We start from the raw sequence: 21565 nt of genomic DNA, 5'->3' as shown, positions 1-21565 counted from the left end.
AATGGAATGTGCCAAGGTACTGCAGGGGCCTCCTGCTAAAGGGACATTGCAAGGAATGGGACCCTTTCCTTCCAATGTGCCGTTAGCAGGAGCCCCCTGCAGTATATGTTATGTTATGTTATTTATTTGTTAAAACGCAACAGCTGCCCCAGCAACGGAGCGTCCCGGCGCTGACCTAAACCAGTACCTGAGGAGAGGTGGGAACCAACAGAAGATTAGATGACAGAGAAGAGATGGGTTTTGAGTTCCTTACGGAAGGCAGTCAGATTGGTTTGGGCACGGATGTGTAGAGGTAGGGAGTTCCATAGTTTTGCCCCTAAGACTTTGAAGGAGCGTCCACCCGTTCTACAGAGCTTAATTCGGGGGACCATTACGAGGTGTTGTCCCAGTGAGCGCAGGGTGCGCTGGGGAGTGTAGGGTACCAGAAGCGGGCGTAGGAGTTCAGGACAATCAGAGTTGAGAATTTTGAATGCCATGGTAAGAGTTTTGAAATGAATGCGAGATTCAATTGGTAGCCAGTGCAAGTTGCGGATGGTGGTTCTGGCAGAGCACCTGCGTGGGAGGCCAACCACCGCTCTGGCGGCCGAGTTTTGGATACGTTGCAGCCTTGCTAGTTCTGCTTTGTTTGCCCCCAAGAGTAAAACATTGGCATAGTCCAGCCGGGCAAGGATCATAGATTGAATGATGAGCTGACGGGTTCTGGAGTCAAAGAATCCAAGTATAGGGTTGAGGTTCCTCATTAGGCCCACACACGTAGCTGCCACTTTCTTTGTGTGGGACTGAAAGTTAAGTGAGGGGTCGAGCCAGACACCTAGGTTCTTGACCATATAGGCTTCAGAATTGATTAATTATTCATTACCAGCTTTAATGGCAGATGTTTGGTCTTCACTGAAGAGGAAAAACATATTTTGTACGAAGGTTTTCTCTAATATATTGACTAAAGCCAACGCCTTTGCAGGCAGTTCTGAAGCAAAACCCATGAAATATGTCAATACTTCATGTTCTGCCATGCTATAGTACCCAGGGGGATTCTTTACCACCAGTAGCAGCAAGTCATCCCTGTGCTTGTGCTGCTTCCTGAGGTTTGTTTTAGGTGCTTGGTGGTCTGAGGATTTCTAACGGCATCCAATCCTTATAGTAGATCCCTGTCTTCCACCCTGTCGGGAGATCTCCTGAGCATCCTATAGCCAATCAAGCCCTTCTTGCTAGACATTTGGCCTTTTGTTCAGAGACTTTTTTTCATAGTAGTGATGGTGGTCTATAGACTTGCGAGTGTGAAATGGTATACTTTTAAGACATAGTTGTTAAGGTATTAAATACTTGTGCCAGTTGTATGGATGGGCAATATATGCGTACGACAATACATAACACTATCTGATAAAATGCAATGACCCGAACCCCAGAAGTACATCAGAATCTGTTATCCGACTGCTGCCGAGGAAGCTAGGCGACCCAGGACATCTGACACTCTAAGTGTATCCACCGTCTTCATGCTTTTGCTGCCAGCATATTCTGGGCTGGGCCCTTGGCCCCTTGTTCAGCTTCACCAAGAAAGATTGTGTTTTGGAAAGGCCAATGATGTTATTAAAAGTATATGATTAAGTGTATATGGGCTTGTACAATGGAAAGAAAGTAAGCCATGGATAGAAACATTTACTTCTTAGATTTTCAGGGTATCACATGAGATAAAGTTGTATGCAATGATTGGCCATTGATTTTCCTAAGAATCTTGATGGAAATCTCCCCTCTGCCTCTTCCCATAGACAAGTGTTGGACAGTCCATCTTTATCACACAAGGCACCCAGCTTGTGGCCTAAGAATTCTTTATGCCGCGGACAGAAACAACACTCTTTCTATAAAGCAGCAGGACTAGTATAAAATACAGAGTGTTAGTTCTACGAAACTTGGTGTTTTGCTTAAATGATTTTCCTACGCAACACTGATGGCGTTATTTAAATAATACCTAACTCACTGTGATTGGTGTTCTAAGCAAGCACATGCCAACGCACACATGCCTGGTAACGTTCCTATCGCAGCCTAGCATTTAGGCTATTGTCTGCGTTTGCTGTGCAAGTAAGCTTGGGCACTGGGCTGGAAACCTATTCTGATAACATTGGTGGGCACACAGTGGATGCTATGCTAGACAGGACATAATGAACATGTACAAATATTGTGCATTTAATCTTTATACTTAGTGTTCACAAATTCCCCATGGACGCAGCCTACATCTCCTTTTGAGTCTTCTTGATTTCACAATTTCTTAGACCCCCGAATTTTACTTTCACAAATGCAAGCTTTTGTACAACACAGACGGCATCCAATGACCCTTAGCATCTGCTCAAAAGTCATCAATCTGGCCCTCCAGATCGAGATGATGAATGTAGATGTGGTCAATTCTTGAAAGACAGGAATTTGTAGAATTATGTCATGTAGCACGCGTTCAAGTTTCCATTACTTAACGCGGAGAAGTGTTTTAGACAGGTTTAAGTATGCCCTTACATGATGCCCAATTACAGAGTGCTTTGGCTTTGATTGATGCCTTCATTATGGTGCGCAGTGCCTGCTGAGCCACTTTCCACTCAGGAGCTCTGAAGCAAGGGGTTTTACAAATTCAAGATCATTTGTTGACGACAAATGGAGGTTAACCCCAAACAGCATCTAGCGTTTGCTGGTTTGGATAAGGAGGTCTTCTAGAGATAACGTTATATCAGTTTATATAAGTTCATCATTTAATGCCTTGCATTGTTATAATACTTTTTTTGGTATTTAACGTCAATTTAGATAACACATTTTCTGTTTTTTCGCCCCATCCAGTTTTTTTTTTATTTGTAATTTGTTTTTGATTTGACAAGATCTGTTATGTATGTAGTTTTTCTCATTGGGCACGGAGGGGTCACATTTAACTTCTTCCAGGCCTCCCAGTTAACCATTCCCTCCCCCAACTAAGAGCATTTCCTCATGTGTTTGACTTTGGGGTGGGTGTAGTCCATTCAAAGACAGCAAACTGCAATTATTCTGCTGTAAAGTGCGGTGCACAAACTTAATAGTGGACATATGTTTGTTAAACCAACATTTGCTCATTATCTTAGAAATGTTTACCTTTTTACTGAGGCTTTCTTGGGGAGACAAACATTTGAACTGTGGATGTTATTGGTGACCAAGACAGTGATCCAAATCTGTGAAAAAATCTACTTTGAGTGACTGGATTCATTATCTCTGGACAGAGGTCACCTTGAAAAAATCAATAATGTGTCACAGCAGGAAATTAAAATGTATACATTCACTTGAAATTACGTTATAGATCTGTATGAATATTTTTTCATATTTTGCTGATATATTGACCTCATTATCTCACAATTTCCCTCTTCCATTTTTTGTGTTTAATTTGTATTGAAATGGAATAGGCACACATGCCAAAATTATATAAACATAGCGCGAGCATTTGCTGGTTTAAATTTATGGGTTTTCACTTATATGGTTACAATTATTTGTATACTTTTACCCAAATGTGTAAATAAAATCGTTAAATAACTGATGCAATATAGCATTTCTATTTCATTAGGAAAGGTATATGATCGTGTTTCTTATACATCATATGGTGACAATAGTTAATGTTTCTTTATACAATGTATTAATTTTGAAATATATACATTCATTATATGGTGTTCCACAGTGCAGAGTTTACTTTCAGGCTTTTAAACTTTCAGCCTGACACTTTTTTGGCGTAAACTAAAGTACCATCGGCCATTTGACTGAGCAAGACCATCATTCTGCTCATTTTCAAAACAATGTACGTTATTATTTTGTTAAAGAGAAAACTGACCAGAAAATATGTTTACAGAGAATCCACTGCAAAAAGATTGTTAAAGTATATTTTTACAGAAGAATGACATGACAAAATGACAGCATACAAAAATATCTTCACAGAGAAATCATCAAAATACGTTCACCGTGACTTAACTCCAAAGAAATGTTGTACACGCACAGGGCAAGGTTTAGGTTTAGTTTATGGTGAGAGTCGCTTTCAGTGCCAGGTGTCTGGTACAAGTTAGGTTTGCCTTCTGTTTTAGGTAACAGAAATACATATTCATTGTAAAGAAGTTCTTTATGGCCATACCGTTTCATAAGTCCATCAAATTGTATTAAGACAACTGGTGGCCAGGGTGTCTCTTAAGAATTAGTTTTCAGTAGGGTAATCTTTGTATTGTCTTTGATTCAAATTTTCCAATTTTGTTCAGCGGTTCTTACGTGTTTATTCATTTTGGCCATTACATTGCAATGAGACATTATGCTTTGACCTTTATTTCAATGCGAAATTATATTTCTCACAGTAAATTCCATTGTATTACGCCAAAACTATTCTAAATAGTGCTCTTGTGTGTCGACACCTCCTTAAACGGTACATGTGATAAACAGCGGACGATCGTGAACAGATGTTACGTTACATGTGCTGTATTAGTTTACATTTAAAAAAACAAAAACCTTGTTGCCTAGATTTTGTTACCTTTTATATGTTATTATTTACTCATTTGTAAAACCAAGGTAAACCATCAAAAGTACAAACCAGAAACAACATACACAAAGTCTTCAAATGCATCATAGTGGTAGAAACCTATAATTATGTGCAATGCAAGAAGCATAAAATCAAAGTGTTCAAATCCAAGAACAATGTCCACACAGTTTCCTATAAGTACTTACAAGTTGTCTGAAAGCTCAGACACAGTCCTTCCTCTTCCTATCTGTTACACTTCTAACAAAGTTTTCTAATATGCTATCTTGAGCTCACAACTTCTGAAGGTAACATTTGTGAGTATCTCTAATGTTACTCCACTCAGTGGAATGAAGTGTGCATATATTTTTACTTTCCGCTGTCCTTGGCAAAGTCTTCTTTTGTATTTGACACATTTTATTGATATCTAACTGACTCAGACAATAAAAAAAATATATACTATAGCAATAATCATGGACATAAAGCCAGAAACATGTAGACAAAAAGTCGACAAAAAAGAAAGCAGTGGCACACAATGTTGTAAAGAAATACAGGAAATACCAGATAGACGCCCTCTTTTACAGGGTCACTTTCGTGCCTTTTACAAAACACAGTTTTTTAGAAAAACTCTTTCTGAGAAAAATCATTCTGCAATTATTATTATTATTTTTTAAAGGACGCAAGTTGGAATTGTTAGTGATGCTGGATCCTATCTTATTCAAGGTAAAAATCAAGTGAAGAGAATGGGGTGATTAGAACTGATTAGGCGACCTCCCTCATCTTGTGCTGAAAGGTCGACATGTTTCTGCCCTTCCTCGTATGTGACAATATGACTGGCCTTTCATCAGGAATTAAAACCCTTCTCAAAAGTGTAATCTACCCTATTGACTTATCTATCTGGTATAGGTTAATATGTAAAGTGACCTATCTGTCAGCATAATCCTGAATTTTTGGAATCAATACTAAATAAGGTAAAACAGTTTGCAGGCGGCAGGAAGTTGGAGATGCCTGCCTATCCTGTGTATAAACACTGCATAGGTTCTTTTTCGTGGTATGCTCCCACGTCCCACATTTATTAGAGGTATTTTTTAAAGTAGTTTTTTCAGAGAGATTTCTTCTAAAATTTGTGTTTTGTACGAGGTATGTAAGTGACTCCTACAAGTGAAGACATATTTTTTCTGTATACATATGAGTCTGTCTGCTGTTACTGTCTGCATCTGTTTTCCGCCATCTAGTCTGTTTGACGATGTAGCTGCTGGATCCTTTACATACATATTTAACAACAAGTGGTGGTGATGGACAGAGTTTTTGAATTAAGCAGAATACTCTCACCCAGTCAAGAGATCAGGGCTAGATCCAACACCGTTTTTTAGCTCACTGCACCATCCCAGCTCAGAACCTGGCTATATGCAAATTAGTCTGTTCCTGTCCCAGTGCATGATGGGAACAGGGCAAACCAAACTACCAAGCCAATTCTTACACTGGGAAGGAAACAAGCTTCCGGGGACCGGTTTCTGGCATTTCAGCCGTCGTCGGCCCGGCTTGCTTGAATCCTGATGGTGCAATGAGCAAGGGACTCACATCTGAGTATACCCTTCCACGCTTAGGGTGGACAAAATATTTAACAACAAGGGGTGGTGATGGACAGAGTTTCTGAATTAAGCAGAATGCTCTCACCCAGTCAAGAGATCAGGGCTAGATCCAACACCGTTTTTTAGCTCACTGCACCATCCCAGCTCAGAACCTGGCTATATGCAAATTAGTCTGTTCCTGTCCCAGTGCATGATGGGAACAGGGCAAACCAAACTACCAAGCCAATTCTTACACTGGGAAGGAAACAAGCTTCCGGGGACCGGTTTCTGGCATTTCAGCCGTCGTCGGCCCGGCTTGCTTGAATCCTGATGGTGCAATGAGCAAGGGACTCACATCTGAGTATACCCTTCCACGCTTAGGGTGGACAAAATATTTAACAACAAGGGGTGGTGATGGACAGAGTTTCTGAATTAAGCAGAATACTCTCACCCAGTCAAGAGATCAGGGCTAGATCCAACACCGTTTTTTAGCTCACTGCACCATCAAAGCTCAGAACCTGGCTATATGCAAATTAGTCTGTTCCTGTCCCAGTGCATGATGGGAACAGGGCAAACCAAACTACCAAGCCAATTCTTACACTGGGAAGGAAACAAGCTTCCGGGGACCGGTTTCTGGCATTTCAGCCGTCGTCGGCCCGGCTTGCTTGAATCCTGATGGTGCAATGAGCAAGGGACTCACATCTGAGTATACCCTTCCACGCTTAGGGTGGACAAAATATTTAACAACAAGGGGGGGTGATGGACATCATCCTTTCTGGTGAAGAATTGGCTTGGTAGTTTAGTCTGCCCTGTTCCCATGATGCACTGGGTCAGGGACAGACTGATTTGCATATAGCCAGGTTCTGAACTGGGATGGTGCAGTGAGATAAATAACGGTGATGGATCAAGCCCTGATCTTTTGACTGGGTAAGAGTAGTCTGCTTAATTCAGACACTCTGTTCATCACCACCCCCTTTTCTGAATCGTTTTTGGCCACTATAGGTGTGGCAGGGTATACTCAGACATGAGTCCCTTTCTCACTGCACCATCAGGATTCAAGCAAGCCGGGCAGACGACGGCTGAAATGCCAGAAACCGGTCCCCGGTAGCTTGTCTCCTTTCTGGTGAAGAATTGGCTTGGTAGTTTAGTCTGCCCTGTTCCCATGATGCACTGGGCCAGGGACAGACTGATTTGCATATAGCCAGGTTCTGAACTGGGATGGTGCAGTGAGATAAATAACGGTGATGGATCAAGCCCTGATCTTTTGACTGGGTAAGAGTGGTCTGCTTAATTCAGACACTCTGTTCATCACCACCCCCTTTTCTGGATCCTGTACATACATCAGCGCCAAGACGCCATGGCAATCGAGTGCTTTATAAACTTGTATCCTATCCTATCCTATTCCTTTTTTGACTAGGGAGGTTGCGTGGTTAACCTGATTCTGTAAAATATGCTCCTTTCCCCCTGTTGTTTATGTGCATAACATCGTAAGACCATGACTCAAACGTGTCTTTTTCAAATATCTCAAGTTCTTTGGGCCATATGTACTAAAGCATTTTCCCATAGACACAGAATGGGTAAAACCTTTTGATACATCTGTCACTTCTTGATTTCTGTCTACATCCAACATGCCGCTCTTTGATGCTGAGTCAGCATTTTAGCGTTCAGGAGTATCATCATATTCAGAAAGACTCTCTTGGTTTTTAACTGTTTTTCTACTCTCCAGATTTTCTGTTCTTCTGTTCTGAGGTTGTCTTCGACTCCTCTATGCAGCTGTCGAGTTGACCCTGTCTCTTTCTTTCTCGTATTAACTCAATCAGTCTGTCTTTTAAGCTTTACCTGCTCTCTCAGAGTGACAGTATGTCTGTCATTGTCCCATCTGTCTCTTCTCTCTCTCCTTTCCTTCCCTCCTCTCTTCTCCCCCTCTGCCTTCATCCCTTCATTTCCAACTTCAGACTGCCTTTTTGGCTGGACATGCCCACTCCAAGCAGCAGTCTTTCGTCTCTGTTTATAGGTACAATTCGTGAAGCTTGATATTTGAAACCTAGATCATCTTTTCGAGTGAAATGGATGATGATGATGGTGGTCGGAGAAATGCTGCCCCCCCCCATTCTCTGGCCCTAAATCAATCCTATTAACACGCTGGTGAGATTGTATGACCAGACCTACCTATGTTTAAACAGTGTATGGCCGTCCCGGCTGATTGTTGTCCATGTATAGTGCATGTACAATGCTCCGCTGACATGTGGCTAGGTTTGCCCAATACAAATAGCGCATTTTTAGAAACAGACATACAGCAACATCTGCAACGCCCAATCGTAGAGTTGCATAAGCTCTGTAGCGAGGTTTTATCGATCCTACCCATCCCTCCTGCGATTCTTGCATCAAAAGAAGTTACTTAACATATAGCCTTCTCTCTGGAATTATTACTTATTAAATATTAAACATACTATGGTCCCCCGGCCAGATAATGGATTGCATTCCTTCCTTCAAAATACCGCAGAATCAGACGCGTTCTCTAAACAGCTCGTGCAGCACGAGGCCCCTGGGAGGGCGGCAGCCAAGAGGGATCAGTCAATTAGAAATATTTCTATAACCGAATGTTAAGCAGATCTCTGATATTATTTGCCTCCTGATTCCATGGTCCTATGAGCCAAGGACCTGATTTTGAGTTTGGTAGACAGGTTACTCTATCACAAACATGACATATCACATCCGCATTATTTCATGTGCAGTAAATCCTATTCACTTGTAATTTAGGTAGACAGGATACCCATCACGTTGTGATGGAGTAACCTGTCTTCCAAACTCTAATGCTGGGCCATCAAGAGGTCTTAACAGTTTGCCTCTGTTGCCTCTCATTTCATTGTTATTGATATTTTTGTATCATTGATTGCCTTAGAAGACAAGCATGTCCTTAAATGGTGTGAGGTTAAGACTTGGTCCCGGGCTTGTGAAGACACCCGGTGTGCACCTAGTTATCCAGTAACTACAACAGGTTATTTCAAGTTGAGTCAACTTGATTGTCCAAGTTGCTGGAGTTGGTGGCAGTTTATATTCCTTGTTTGTTTCACTTTCAGTTTTTGTTAGCCTAATGACAATCATGTCATCTTCTTCCTTGTGACCTTTCTTCTGCTCTTAATGGGTCAAATATGGATCACATTGCCATGGGCTAGACATCTTTAGTGTTGAGCAAGGCTGCATCTTCTTCAGGTACGCCTCAAGGCACCCTGGGGTACTAGTGCTGGTCGGTTTTCAAGATATCTTGGTCACAAGCGACCTTGGCCACCATTTTACCATAGAGAGAGTACCTTTTACATGACACTATGAACATTTATGTAGAGGTGTCAGTGGAGCTTCCCACTGGTGTACAACAATACTGTACACCCCGGGAAACAATACCTCCACAGCCGCTAGCAACCTCTCTTCTGGCATTCTCTGTGTACCACATTTTCGTGGAGCTGTGCCTATTCTGGAGGACATTGTGGTCTGGGAACTGCCTACAATTAGTGGCCACCAGGACATGTTAAAGAAAAGCAAAACATTGAAAAAGTATAGGGCAGGTTTTACAAACCCAACTCTTTTCCTTAACGCTATAGCCAAGAAGTGGTGTCATCACTCAGAATAACACAAAAGTACACGGCAGCATTGCTGAGAATGCTTGCCAAATTGTTTCTGTTTTACTTGAACGTTATCAAGTTTCATTTTCAAGCTTCGAATTTTCTATGTAATGATGTTTGACTTGGCCTTTCTGTTAAGAGGATGAGGGAGGTTTTTTGTTGTTGTTTTTACCAATTTTCCATTCCGGTTTCCATTGATAGGCAGCATCGGAAAGTGGAAACACAGCAGACATGGGTCTATTTGTTTTTCATACTGCATCAGGGTACACCCTCCATCAAAAACATGATGGGCCTTTTTTATCATCTGAATAAAATTGTTGGCTCCGCTGCAGTTTCATATCTCATTTTTATTTATCTGGTTCCTGCCTTCTGCCACCCACTGTTTTAGAAACTGTTGATTATTTTCCCACTCGCTTGCAAATGTTGACCACGTCGCAGATCTGTTGTGTTCGATTTTCCTTCCCATCATTTTGTGCAGCGAGAGAAGCTTCAGAGAACGATTAAATCCAGCTATTTTATTCTCGTTTAATCTTGAAACGGGAGCCGCTTGCATCTAGGAAACCGTTGATCTTGCAGGAACTTGCAAAGCCCCTTAAGGGAATTTGTAAGAAATTGCTGGGGTTGGGGAAAATGGAAGCCTGTAAGTCGCTGTCGGGTATGTGGTCCCTAGCAACTCTTCTGCCTTTGTGTATTTCCAGTCTACCATGGGATAGCACAATAACAAGTTCCATTGACGATCCATTGGCGATCAACACGGGAGACACCTTTAGTGAGAATGGAGGAGACTAAGTCATTGTCTTGTCTGCAGAGAATTTCTATGACTACCTCAACCGCCCAATCTAAATGCAAGAAAAACTTTACGAGCCATAAACGTTTACATGATGGACTCATTTGATTTCAGGTTGTGGTTACCTGCGCCTTCAGGCAATGTTAGTAGTGTGCGTAAGAAACATTGCTCAGTAAAGAAAAATAAATTATAGGATTTTCTTTTATGTCCACAAGGATATTTTTTCTCACATGTTCCTCTTCTTTAGCTACTGCAATTTCCCTTTTCGTGCATCTTGCATTGGTAAATATTTGCTCAAATGTCCACATATTCATTCAATAGTTCTTTCTTTCTTAGATTAGTGATCTTTTCTTTTACTTTTTACAACAGTTACTTATTTCTTAGTGGGTGCATTTTCCTTCAGCTTCTGCTCTGTTGTGCTAACCATCACCCAGCTTACACCCACATTTTTTAGTTAGTCTGATGTGGCAGCCTTCGTTTCAAGTTTTACCAACGTATTAGCAGTACTAGATCAGGAAATTTGCCTTAAATCATAAAAGAACCACAGGGAAGGCAATCACGCACATGCGAATGCAACACACGTGCTATTGTGGATAATAAAATGTGACTTTATTAGGAGGATGAAATGTGTATCTAAACTTGGAATTTAACATCGGCCTAGTTCATGCTAAGTGGAATCCATATATGATCTTGCTGTCTCCGTCCCAGATTCTTACATTCAGCCAGACCTCAGTCTGTATGTTTAAACTAATACAAAAAGAACCAATCTATGAACAGTGTTAAAGTCCATTTTTAATAAAAAAATAAAATTCCTGTTAAAAATAGGGTTAGATGCTCGCTAATGAACTGGCTCACTCTTCATTATTCTTCTGTGATTTCAGGTTAAAGGGATTTGTTCCCTGCAAGCTGTTTGCATCTAAATATTACAGATTAGACCTGTGGTTGGGAATCCTTGATCATGTTTTTTTTCCAACGATGTGTTTCTTGACCAGGAAATAGTATCAACTTCAAAGAAGATGATTTAGGGGTAATTCAGGTTTTGACAGAGCAGCAGGGTTCTCGCTCCCAAGCTTGCAGTTTCCCCGCCTCGTTTTGAGGTGCAGCAGCTTCTGGGTTCCTGCCAGTGGAGTCTCATCTGGCTCTGCCGGTGGAACTCTAGGACCCAGCGGACCACCTGCCCCAGGATCGCTGGGTCTGTAAGTTGAGCGGCTTGCCCTATTTAGGTTGTGCCTTTTGACATACATTGTTTTTGACTCCGACCAACATTTTGGTCTTAGGCTTGTAAATCTCGGTCCCCACGGTCAGTGGGAAATCTCCCTGCCTGTAAGGACCAATAATGTATCTTTTCTAAGAAAGAAACCAAGCTTTCAGTCGCGGCCGGCATGAATCACGGGTGGGGGGTTTGCGCCCGGAGGGGGGCGTGCAAGAAGAGGGCAGGGCTTCATTTATTTTTTTTTAAATTAAACTTACCAGCTCCTCCAGTCCCGTGTTGTTCTGTCACGTCTCATGTCTCATGCAGCCTCCCTCCCTTTCTGTAAGCCAATCACAACGCTGCAATGCCGCCGGCCCCACAGGCGCCTATGTGGTTTGGTCGGCCAAGTCAGTGCACTCAAAGTAGGCAAGCCACTCCTCCCCGACCCGCCCACCCGCCTGCCCCAAACCAGGCATACCGTTCTGCTTTCTCGCAGTGCGAGAAGCAGAAACATAAAATGGTATTTAAAATAACATTTTATGTTTCTGCTTCTTGCACTGCGAGAAAGCAGTGGGGCGACGCTTCTCCGCCCACGTGGAGGAGCCGCCCCTGTAAGATTTCTTAGAAACAAATGCTACTGAGCCCAACGCTTTGACACAGCAGACTGGCAAAGATTTTTCCATCTACAGTTCTTCCACCGTGTTGGCAGGAGCAATTTTGGGAAAAATGCTTCACCACACCGTGCAGCACTCTAAACAGATGTGGGAAATGGGAAAATTCCATAGTGTTGACATTTAAGAATTAAATACACTACAACGAACTAACTGAGACCACACATGTTTCCTTTGGAGAAATTATATTGCAGGATTATTCAACAAGATAATTGGTAAACTTACAGGCCATCCAAGTGCAGCCTGCAATGATATGACCAACGGTAACTAGTTCCCTGATTTGCTTTCATTCACCAGGAAATGCATCATCCAATGCTGAAATATTTTGGGGTTTGACCAACTTCTGGACTCAAAAGCACAGAAAAATTTAGATTCCACAGATAACTGAGTGATACCAGGCCTCCCAAAGCTGGTCCAACTTCCTAAAGATTAATAGGGTGCCCTCTCTTTCACCCCATGCCCTGCTGTAAGGATTCTAGACGTATTGTCTTACAGCCCACTTAGACCTCTTTACTGTGGTTGATTTCTGCACCCAGGTTCTGTGGATCGCAATGTAACTCAGGCATAGCCTCAAATGATGGACCCACTGCCCCCGATCCACCTTCCCCCATTACCTATATTGTTGTGTTCTGAAAAGGTATCACCGTATTTATCAGTAAGCAACTGGGGGGTCGGGGAGGGCCTTCATCAAACATGAACTCTCGTACTACTCTCCCCGTTTACTCTCATCTGCATCCGTTCCACTCTCACTGAGCTCCTTATCATTCCGTTCATTATCAGATTCATCGGGGACCACCTTGAGTTAAGTATAGTCTTTCTTCCATGTGCATTGATGCTCAGTTCATGGTGCATTGACAGACCACTGAGGTTTTACAATGTTGCAACGTTGCAATCTGCTTCGCCTATAACACAGATAACCATTCCCTAGATAACTTCCTGGAGTCCAACAATCTGCTCCATCCATCCCAATCCGGTTTCCGTCCGAATTTCAGTACGGAAACAGCGTTGGTGGAGGTCTCTGAGATCATCAGGGAGACCTTGGATGGGGGTGGCAAGGCCATGCTAGTCATGTTGGACCTGTCGGCGGCTTTCGACACCGTCCCCCATAAGGCGCTGCTCGCCAGGCTTTACGACATCGGCCTCAGGGGGACGGTGCTCAGATGGTTTACATCTTTCCTGGAGGGCCGCCGCCAGACGGTCTGGGTTTCCCAGAGCTCCGCCGAGATGCCGCCATTGGGTGTTGGGGTTCCACAGGGCTCTGTGTTGAGCCCGACATTATTTAACATCTTTATGTCCCCTCTGGCGGCTGTGGTTGAGGCTTACGGAGCCCAGATCGTGTCCTTCGCCAATGACACACAACTCCTCTTCACATGTGAAAAAGACCAGACATTTGATGGGGAGAGAATCCGGGATTGCTTGGATAGGGTCTTCAGCTGGTTCCAGCTAAATTGTCTGAAGGCCAACTCCAGCAAGTCGGAGGTTTTATTCTTCGGCTGTGCCTCCGATCCCGAGTGGCGGCAGTGGTGGCCGGCCGCCATGTGTCCTCCGGCACAATCATCCTTGGTTGCCAAGAACCTGGGTGTTAAGCTTGATAACAAACTTTCTCTGAGAGCGCACATCCTTGGCCTGTCCGGCACCTGCTTCGGCATCCTCAGAATGCTCCGCAAGTTTCTTCCCTTACTGTCTGCGGAGCACAGACGGATTACGGTGCAGGCGCTCATCGGATCTAGGCTTGACTATGCTAATGCCCTTTTTTTGGGCCTTCCGGATTATCTGGTTCAGCGTCTGCAGGTGGCACAGAACTCGGCAGCCCGGGCAATCTTTGGTCTGCATAGACGAGCACGGGCTTCTGTGCTGCTGCAGACGCTCCATTGGCTTCCAATCCGGAAACTGATTGTTTTCAAATCTATGACGCTGATGCACAAGGCTTTGTTTGGCTCAGGCGCTGGATATCTGAAGAAGAGATTAGCGTTCTATCGCCCGGCTCGCTCACTGCGTTCAGAATCCCTCTTCACTGCTGTGGTTCCACGCGTGAGGAAGGCCCGCATTGGGGGGCGCTCTTTCAGCCTCAAGGCCTCCCAGCTGTGGAACTCGCTTCCATTGGCACTTCGTAGCACTCCCAACCTGCTTCAATTTAGGAAGAATTTGAAGACGTGGCTTTTTAATCACTCTGTTTAGGTGGGTTTTCTTTCTCTTTCTCTTTTGGGTTCTGTTCTACTTGTTATGTTGACTATACACTGTAAGTTGCCTGTGGAAAGCGCCGGGACACTCTTTTAGAGTAGCCGAGCGCTATAAAAATGCACTTTAACATAACATAACATAACATAACATATGGCCTTCTCTGTGAGTTCTGGGATTGGTTGCTCGGGCAGCATTATTTAGTAGTTGACTAACCTACGATAATAGAGGACCGCGCCAATGCCAACTGCAGCTGCGCCACGAATTTGCCAAAAAAGGGAGGAAGCAAGTGGCCCAGAGTTTAATATCTCACACTCCCAGCACTTCCGGGGTCCACTGCTGTCTACAAGGAGGGAGAAGTACAAGGTGTTCATGTTCTTGCTATAAGGAAACTATTCCAAATTTCTGTGCGGACCACAACAATTCAGTCATTCAAGATTAATTAGCCACAAAAAATAATTAATACACTCATATAGTTTACTTTCTCCTCCCTGCCACATGCATAATGCCAATATGTCAATGGCAAATGATTAACCTTCATTTTATCTGTAGGAAATATCTTTTTTTTAATGTCCCCAAATATCGGTGGCATGGCTACCCCCAGGCATTACAGATGATGGTCACAAAAGCAGCAACAAATGGTGCCAATCGATTTGCCTTGTTTTTTTCTCCTTTCACCCGTGCTTGATGCAGCCCCAAAACTTTACTTTTTCTGAGGCAGGTTCCCCTCTGGGCCTTTCGCGGGGCAGGTCACAGATCCATACTCTTATAGCAAAGGACCGGTGTCTGATTGACTCAAGAGGTGCCAATCTTCCCCCAGCTAATAGGAAGACACATTCGATTGTGGGAAGGCAGTCGATCGATGGCAGCAGGTAAGTGGACAGAAAATAATCAATGTGTCCATTAATAGCTCTGGTCTTTGCTGCCCTCATTCCTGACCTGATGTGAGGCCCATCCAATGCTGCGTTGATTCTCGGCGGAATAGCACATTTTTGTAGAAGCTGTACCGCGGATCCTCATTTGGTAATATATGTATGTGATGGTATTACCTGCAACTAGCAAACAATCCCCTCTGGTAATCCATGCCACTCTTTGTCTGCATCCCTGGAATGAGGATTTTGTTGCCATGGAAACAGAGTTTGATGGCAGAAAAGAGCTATTGGGGCCCATATAGTCTGAAGATTTACATGCAGTTCTAGTACCTGCACATCCTCGAGCTCGTTGTCAAGATCTTACAACATATTAAGGACAGGTCATAATTTTTGTGAATGCTTTTATTGAAATAAGCTGTACATTTATTTACCTTTCGTGGATATCCTAAAAAACAAGTATGGATTTGGCACTCCGTGACATATCTTGGCCACACCCGCTGTAAATGTTGATGAACTGATGCGGCTGTGAATGTCGGGATGACATCAAGAGGTAGATCTTGTGTTGACTGTACTAAGGTTGCAAATACCAGTGGTTTTGGTGGGCAGTGCTGGGGTACCCGATGCGACAATCGTTTTTGATGCCGCCATCTCCATGACCTTGTCCTCTGATTCTCTCGCTACCACCTGGCAATAGTGCCCCTCATCTCTCCAATCATAAGATATTGCTAAACACTGCGCACCCCCTGAGGTCAGCGTCCCACTCCACAGGTCAGCGCCGAGAGCGGACGCACCAGTCACACTGCCCTAAAGCCGGCCCTGTTGGTGGGTCATAAATGTAGGATTCCTCACTTATTTCCCTACCCCTCAAAATAGCAGGTGCTGTCCCTCAAAAAGGAACGGCTGGGCATTAGCACATATTCATCATCTTGGACAGAGACTGCAGGCTTTCCTATGTCCTAGTTAGAAGCTTTAACAGTCTCAACACAACTGCACCTGCAAATCAAAGCCTACTGAATGCAGACTTGAATCACTATTCAATAGACTATCACCATCTCAGAGGGAAAGAGAGAAATGAGCAGTTTACTTGTCTTTTTAATTTAATAGATTTTGAAACCTTGCTTCTCTGTGTTGCATTGTTTTGTAGCATTTGTAGATCCCTGACTAAAGTATATTCAGCTTGCTGAGTAAGAGCCTTCTTCATTTGATACTCATGGTTGGAAGAGTCTGGTTTTATAAAGTTTGAAGAGTCTCGTTTTACAAAGTTGGAAGAGTTGTGGTGGTAAGTCTCAGGTTCAGAGGTGTACTCCACTCCATGCATGTTGTGGTGAACCTGTGGCTGGCCTTAATACCTAGTGAAGCGGAGGGACGGATGACGGATAGTCTGGTTTCCATTTACTGATTATCTCAGGTAGTTGGGGACAGGCTATCCAGAGAGTGGTGTTTGGTCGGTAGACTGTGTGTTTGTCGGCTGGCCTAGGTGTGAACCATTGGATATAATGCATGAGTTTAGAAGGATTGATCAAGTTACTGTGTGGTGATCTTGCAGCTGTACCTTTGCCCAGTGTGTGGCGTAACTGAGTGGGATGGACAGGACATGGTCCTTGTAAAAGTATCACCCTGTTTTGGGAGGCTTGACCATTAGCCATTGGTTTGAGAACAGTTCTTTCATGCCCGGAGGATCCTAGGTGGTCATGGATTGGCCTTAGCCTAACCTCTTCAAGCCACGGGCACGTGGCCCACTTCTCGCATCTCTGGCTTTCGGGAGAAGGAAGCACCAGCATGTCATGATTTTCTGAAGGGAGTAATAGAAAAAGAACCAGACTCGAACGCAGCATCCCTCTTTAGGCGCAGAGCCACAGTTCCGTTTGGAGGAAGGGGGACGATGCCATGGATGGCTTGGGAGACAGTGGAGGCCCTTGAATGGGCCACAGCTGGCTTGGAGGTCTGGTGTGATGTTTAGCACATGCATGGATGCGGAATGTGTACAGCAGACAGATTCTGGATTCTTAGATTCTTTGCAATCGATAAAGATTGGTGTCAAAGTGTACAGTGAGTTTAGTGGAATGTGTTTCTATACACCATAGAAATACAAATATTCCACTGGAGAAAAGAAGACGCAAAGTGAACTGGGCTGGGTAAGTGGACGTGGAGATTTCCATTTTCAATATTCTACTTTAATAAATATTTCTTTGTTTGCACGGGGCGATGGATGGATTCGCTTGGTGCTGTTTTGGACTGGAAGAAAGATCCTACTTTTTTGTCCGCCCAGAACATGTGGAAGTGTAGCAACACAAAAGCTCTAATGTGACGTCAATAACAATATTAAAGTCAAAATGGCAGCGGGCGTATTAAATCTAAAGCAAAACATGCGGGATTGATGAACTCTCAACACAGCCCCCCTTGTCGTCTGCGACTGCAGCACAATGCCGTATCTCCATCCTGGAGGCAGACGGCACTTCGACCAGTTGAGAGGCGCGGAGAGTGGACAATGGGCAGTGTGCCTCATCAGATGTTTGCCATGCTCAAGATGTCCGCCTGAATGATTCATTCATGGTCGCTCAGTCTTGGAAACAGAGGAGCTCAGACAGGGGACAGGCCACCCCTTCATGAAGCTTCATCTTTTATTCAGATCTGGCCCTCACAGTGCGCAGGCTTTGAGAGAGACGTAAGACACCCGTCTGTGGCTTGGCATAGTGCAACGTCCCATCTTGACTGACTCTGCAGTCTGTACGCAAGCGATCTATTGAGTGGCCTTTATGGCATAGGCACACACATCATTTTCCAGGTAGTCCCCATGCGCTGTGGATGTAGCCAAGTATGTGAGACACACCCACAAAAGATGCTGCATTTCCTGTCTGCTCTTCCACTGCAGATGTTTTTATCTTTTAAGTGGGTGTGCCTTAACTTTAGGACACATTTTGACTTATTTTTATGCCTTTTGTTCTTCCCAGCGGTGAGGCTACCCTGTGATGAATAAGGAGCAGTGGAACTTTTTGCTGTTGAAACTAAATGTGTGTGTCATAGAGCACATCTTGTCGCGTTACGCCACTTTGCAGATTGAACTTTTTGAGCCATAAGGTGAAAGAAAGGTGCAATAAAGGCACTCACCGCCCCTCTTGTGAGCCGCGCGAAACGAAGCATGTCTCAAAGTTTTGAAATGTACAAGCTGGAGTCGGCCATCTATTTATTTATTTATTTAAAGTTTTGTATAGCGCGAACATGACGCAGGTGGGTATCAGAGCATTTTACACACGTTTTAGGTAGCCGACGGAAAAACAGCAAGGGTAGAAAAATCAGGGTAACATTGGGACAATACACAACAGGGTCAGGATGAAATTAAGGTGGACACCCTGACGGGCAATATACATCAAAATCAAACGAAACAATATGACATGCGACAATGGATCGCCACCAACGAAACCTCTATAACCTCTCCCAGCTTGGACGCTCTCCACCGTGGACGCCTTCCAATATGGAAGCGGCAGACGGTCAGACAGAGGTTGCATGGACCGCTTCATGGTATCTCCCAGGTTCCTTCACAATGCGCCACCTATTTTGGCGTTGTGTGTCCTGTCCATTTGAGATCCATGAATTGGAAAGAGGTGTGGTGCAGCAGCCAGGGCGGCTGACTACGGAACATGGGAGCTCACGATTCAATCCCCGCGCCGGTGGCAGGTTAGCCCAGCACCTTGTGACTCTGGGCAATAGCTAACTTAATCTTGCTGACGGCCCACAGCGCCGGGACACCTCGTCTGAGGTAGCTGCGCGCTTTAAAAATGCTGGTAGTATTATTATATTATTATAACACATTGTGATAGCAAATGCAAAGGTGAGGCTCTGCTGCCCCTTGCAGGCTTCCATCCCCGTCATAATCCCATCTCATGAATATTAATGATACAGGATTCCTGTCACTCCTTGTGCACAATCCCCTGGATTGGTACGTCCAAAGCGGTGCAAACACCCGACCGGGTGGCAAAGCATACACAGCATCAATGCCTTCATGCAACTGGCACGTGGCACACTCCTCACATCTCTTCCTTAATTCTCTGATCAGCACAATCTGCATGTGATTTGCATGTCTGTTACATGTTCTATCAGATGCAAATTTACAATCTACACTCTCAATGCAATATTGCAACGCACAGCCTTTGGAATGAGAAATCTATATTTTCCCACCAAAACAGCCATTGCCTTTCAGCTCCACTGTCCGATGCTGCAGGCGCGGCTACTGTGATTGATGTTATTAATGTTGCTGCATTTCTCCCCAGCTGTCTGCTCTTGTCTCTGAACTCTTCCAAAATGCAATTTTATCTCAGATACTGTATGTTCTATAGATATTGCTTGTCACTGAGGTGTTACCTAATGGAAGAATGTGGCCTCACACAGAGTTGCTGTATTAAAATCATAGAAATCTAAGGTGACTTGCAGTATCCTCACAATTTACAGTAGTTTTTTTATTCCTAATGATCAGAGTGTCATAATCCCCATTTCCCCAGCACGGATGTCAATTCTTAGGGCGTAATTTAGAATTTGGCGGATAGAATACTCCCTCAAAAATGTTGTGCGTGTCCTACCTGCCATATATGGTTACAGATTAACATCATTGTGGAATCTGTGTTGTGAAACTGAAGATGCAAACATGCAACTTGTAATTGTTTGCAAGGTCTATTCAGGCAGTTTATTGCGGCGCTTTCAAGGGCGGGCCCAGCTTTGTATTGCAGGCGAACAGAAATGTGACACACTGTAATAAGAAAACAATAGGCAGGGCTTTTGCAGCTTTTGCAGGCTGCCGTGAATTACAAGTATCGCTAGTACCCAAATCATTGTCTCAGCGACCTATTGAACAGCGAGACCAGATCCCACCGCTGGCAAACGTCAGACTGTCACCCCGACGCTTTTCACTGCACCCCAGGAGAAACAGGCGCTTCCTGCTGGGCCTCCACTTTGCAGATCCGGTACAAGCTGCCGTGGGTCGGTGATGTAAAGATTGTGCTCTCAGAGTCGACTGTCTGTACAGTATGGAGCCCCGAGGCTTGTATGTCGTGCGTCAGAAGCCCTTGCACACTGCATGCTTTCAGGGCATTGGGAAGAGACTTATATAGGAATATATCCGTAAAAGAAAGGCATTCACTCTTTAATCCAAGTAGAATAACGTGTAGGACATTGAGGTGTTGCAGGAACACAGGAGAAAGCACACAGAGTCAGCACAGATGTGCGGTGGATGGAGACCAGGCTTGACCTGTCTTAAACATAAAGAAAATATAGAAGAGCCGTATCTTTAGAAATGTAAAATGTGCTTTTCTTACCTAATTTGGGAGCATGCACATCATTGTTACCGAACAAGGCCTTTTACTTTCAGCCACCTCTCACTTTCGAGCAAACTATTACGAGCATTTGGTAAATCAATAGTATGTCACCAACTATGGTGAAATAAACTATGTGCAAGATAAAAAGTGCAAAACCTGTCACCTACTTCTGCAGGTTTCATTCAGTCTGCGGGTCTGTGGTATATTTATGCCCCTCTGCAAAGAGCTTAGAGGTGGAAATTTCAAGGTGGGAATCGCAGATCATTTTAACCACAATGTCATATATGGCATGTCTTCCTGGAATTCTGTGGCAATGGAGGATCATTATGGAGGTGGGTTGACTAAATTATGCAGCAACTGAAGGTTGACCTGTGGCAAATTGTCTTCCACTATGTGGAAACATATGTCACCATGTTTTTAGTAACTTTTGCTCCTTTTGAGCTAGAAACTATTTCTTTTTTGTTAAATTCTGCAGATTATGCAGCAAACGATGGATTGTGTGGCAAATGCCGCAAATCCAGAATTATGAAGAATATACAGAGCAGCAGAATCACATCATTTCAGTGGCCTTGCTTATAAATCACTTCCTTGAATGGCTGTCTTTCTAATGGGCTGCAAAGGGCCACGTCTACCTTACCATGCACCATAGGCAGGTATATCTGGACCTTTTGTGGAGACTGAGTCACCAAACTGACAGGAAAGAGAAAGGACCTGAATCAAAGTTTAAAACATATGTCCTGTAGGGAAAGGGAAAACACAGGAAAACCAGCTAATGGTCATTAATAAACAAGGCGGCTTTCCTTTAATATATATATATATATATATATATATATGTGTGTGTGTGTGTATATATATATATGTGTTGAAGCATAAATATGG

Source organism: Lissotriton vulgaris, chromosome 2_2, assembly GCF_964263255.1.
Source record: "Lissotriton vulgaris chromosome 2_2, aLisVul1.2, whole genome shotgun sequence".
NCBI classification, from domain to species: domain Eukaryota; kingdom Metazoa; phylum Chordata; class Amphibia; order Caudata; family Salamandridae; genus Lissotriton; species Lissotriton vulgaris.
The sequence above is the reverse complement of the archived record's forward strand: the minus strand, read 5'-3'. Positions refer to the sequence as shown.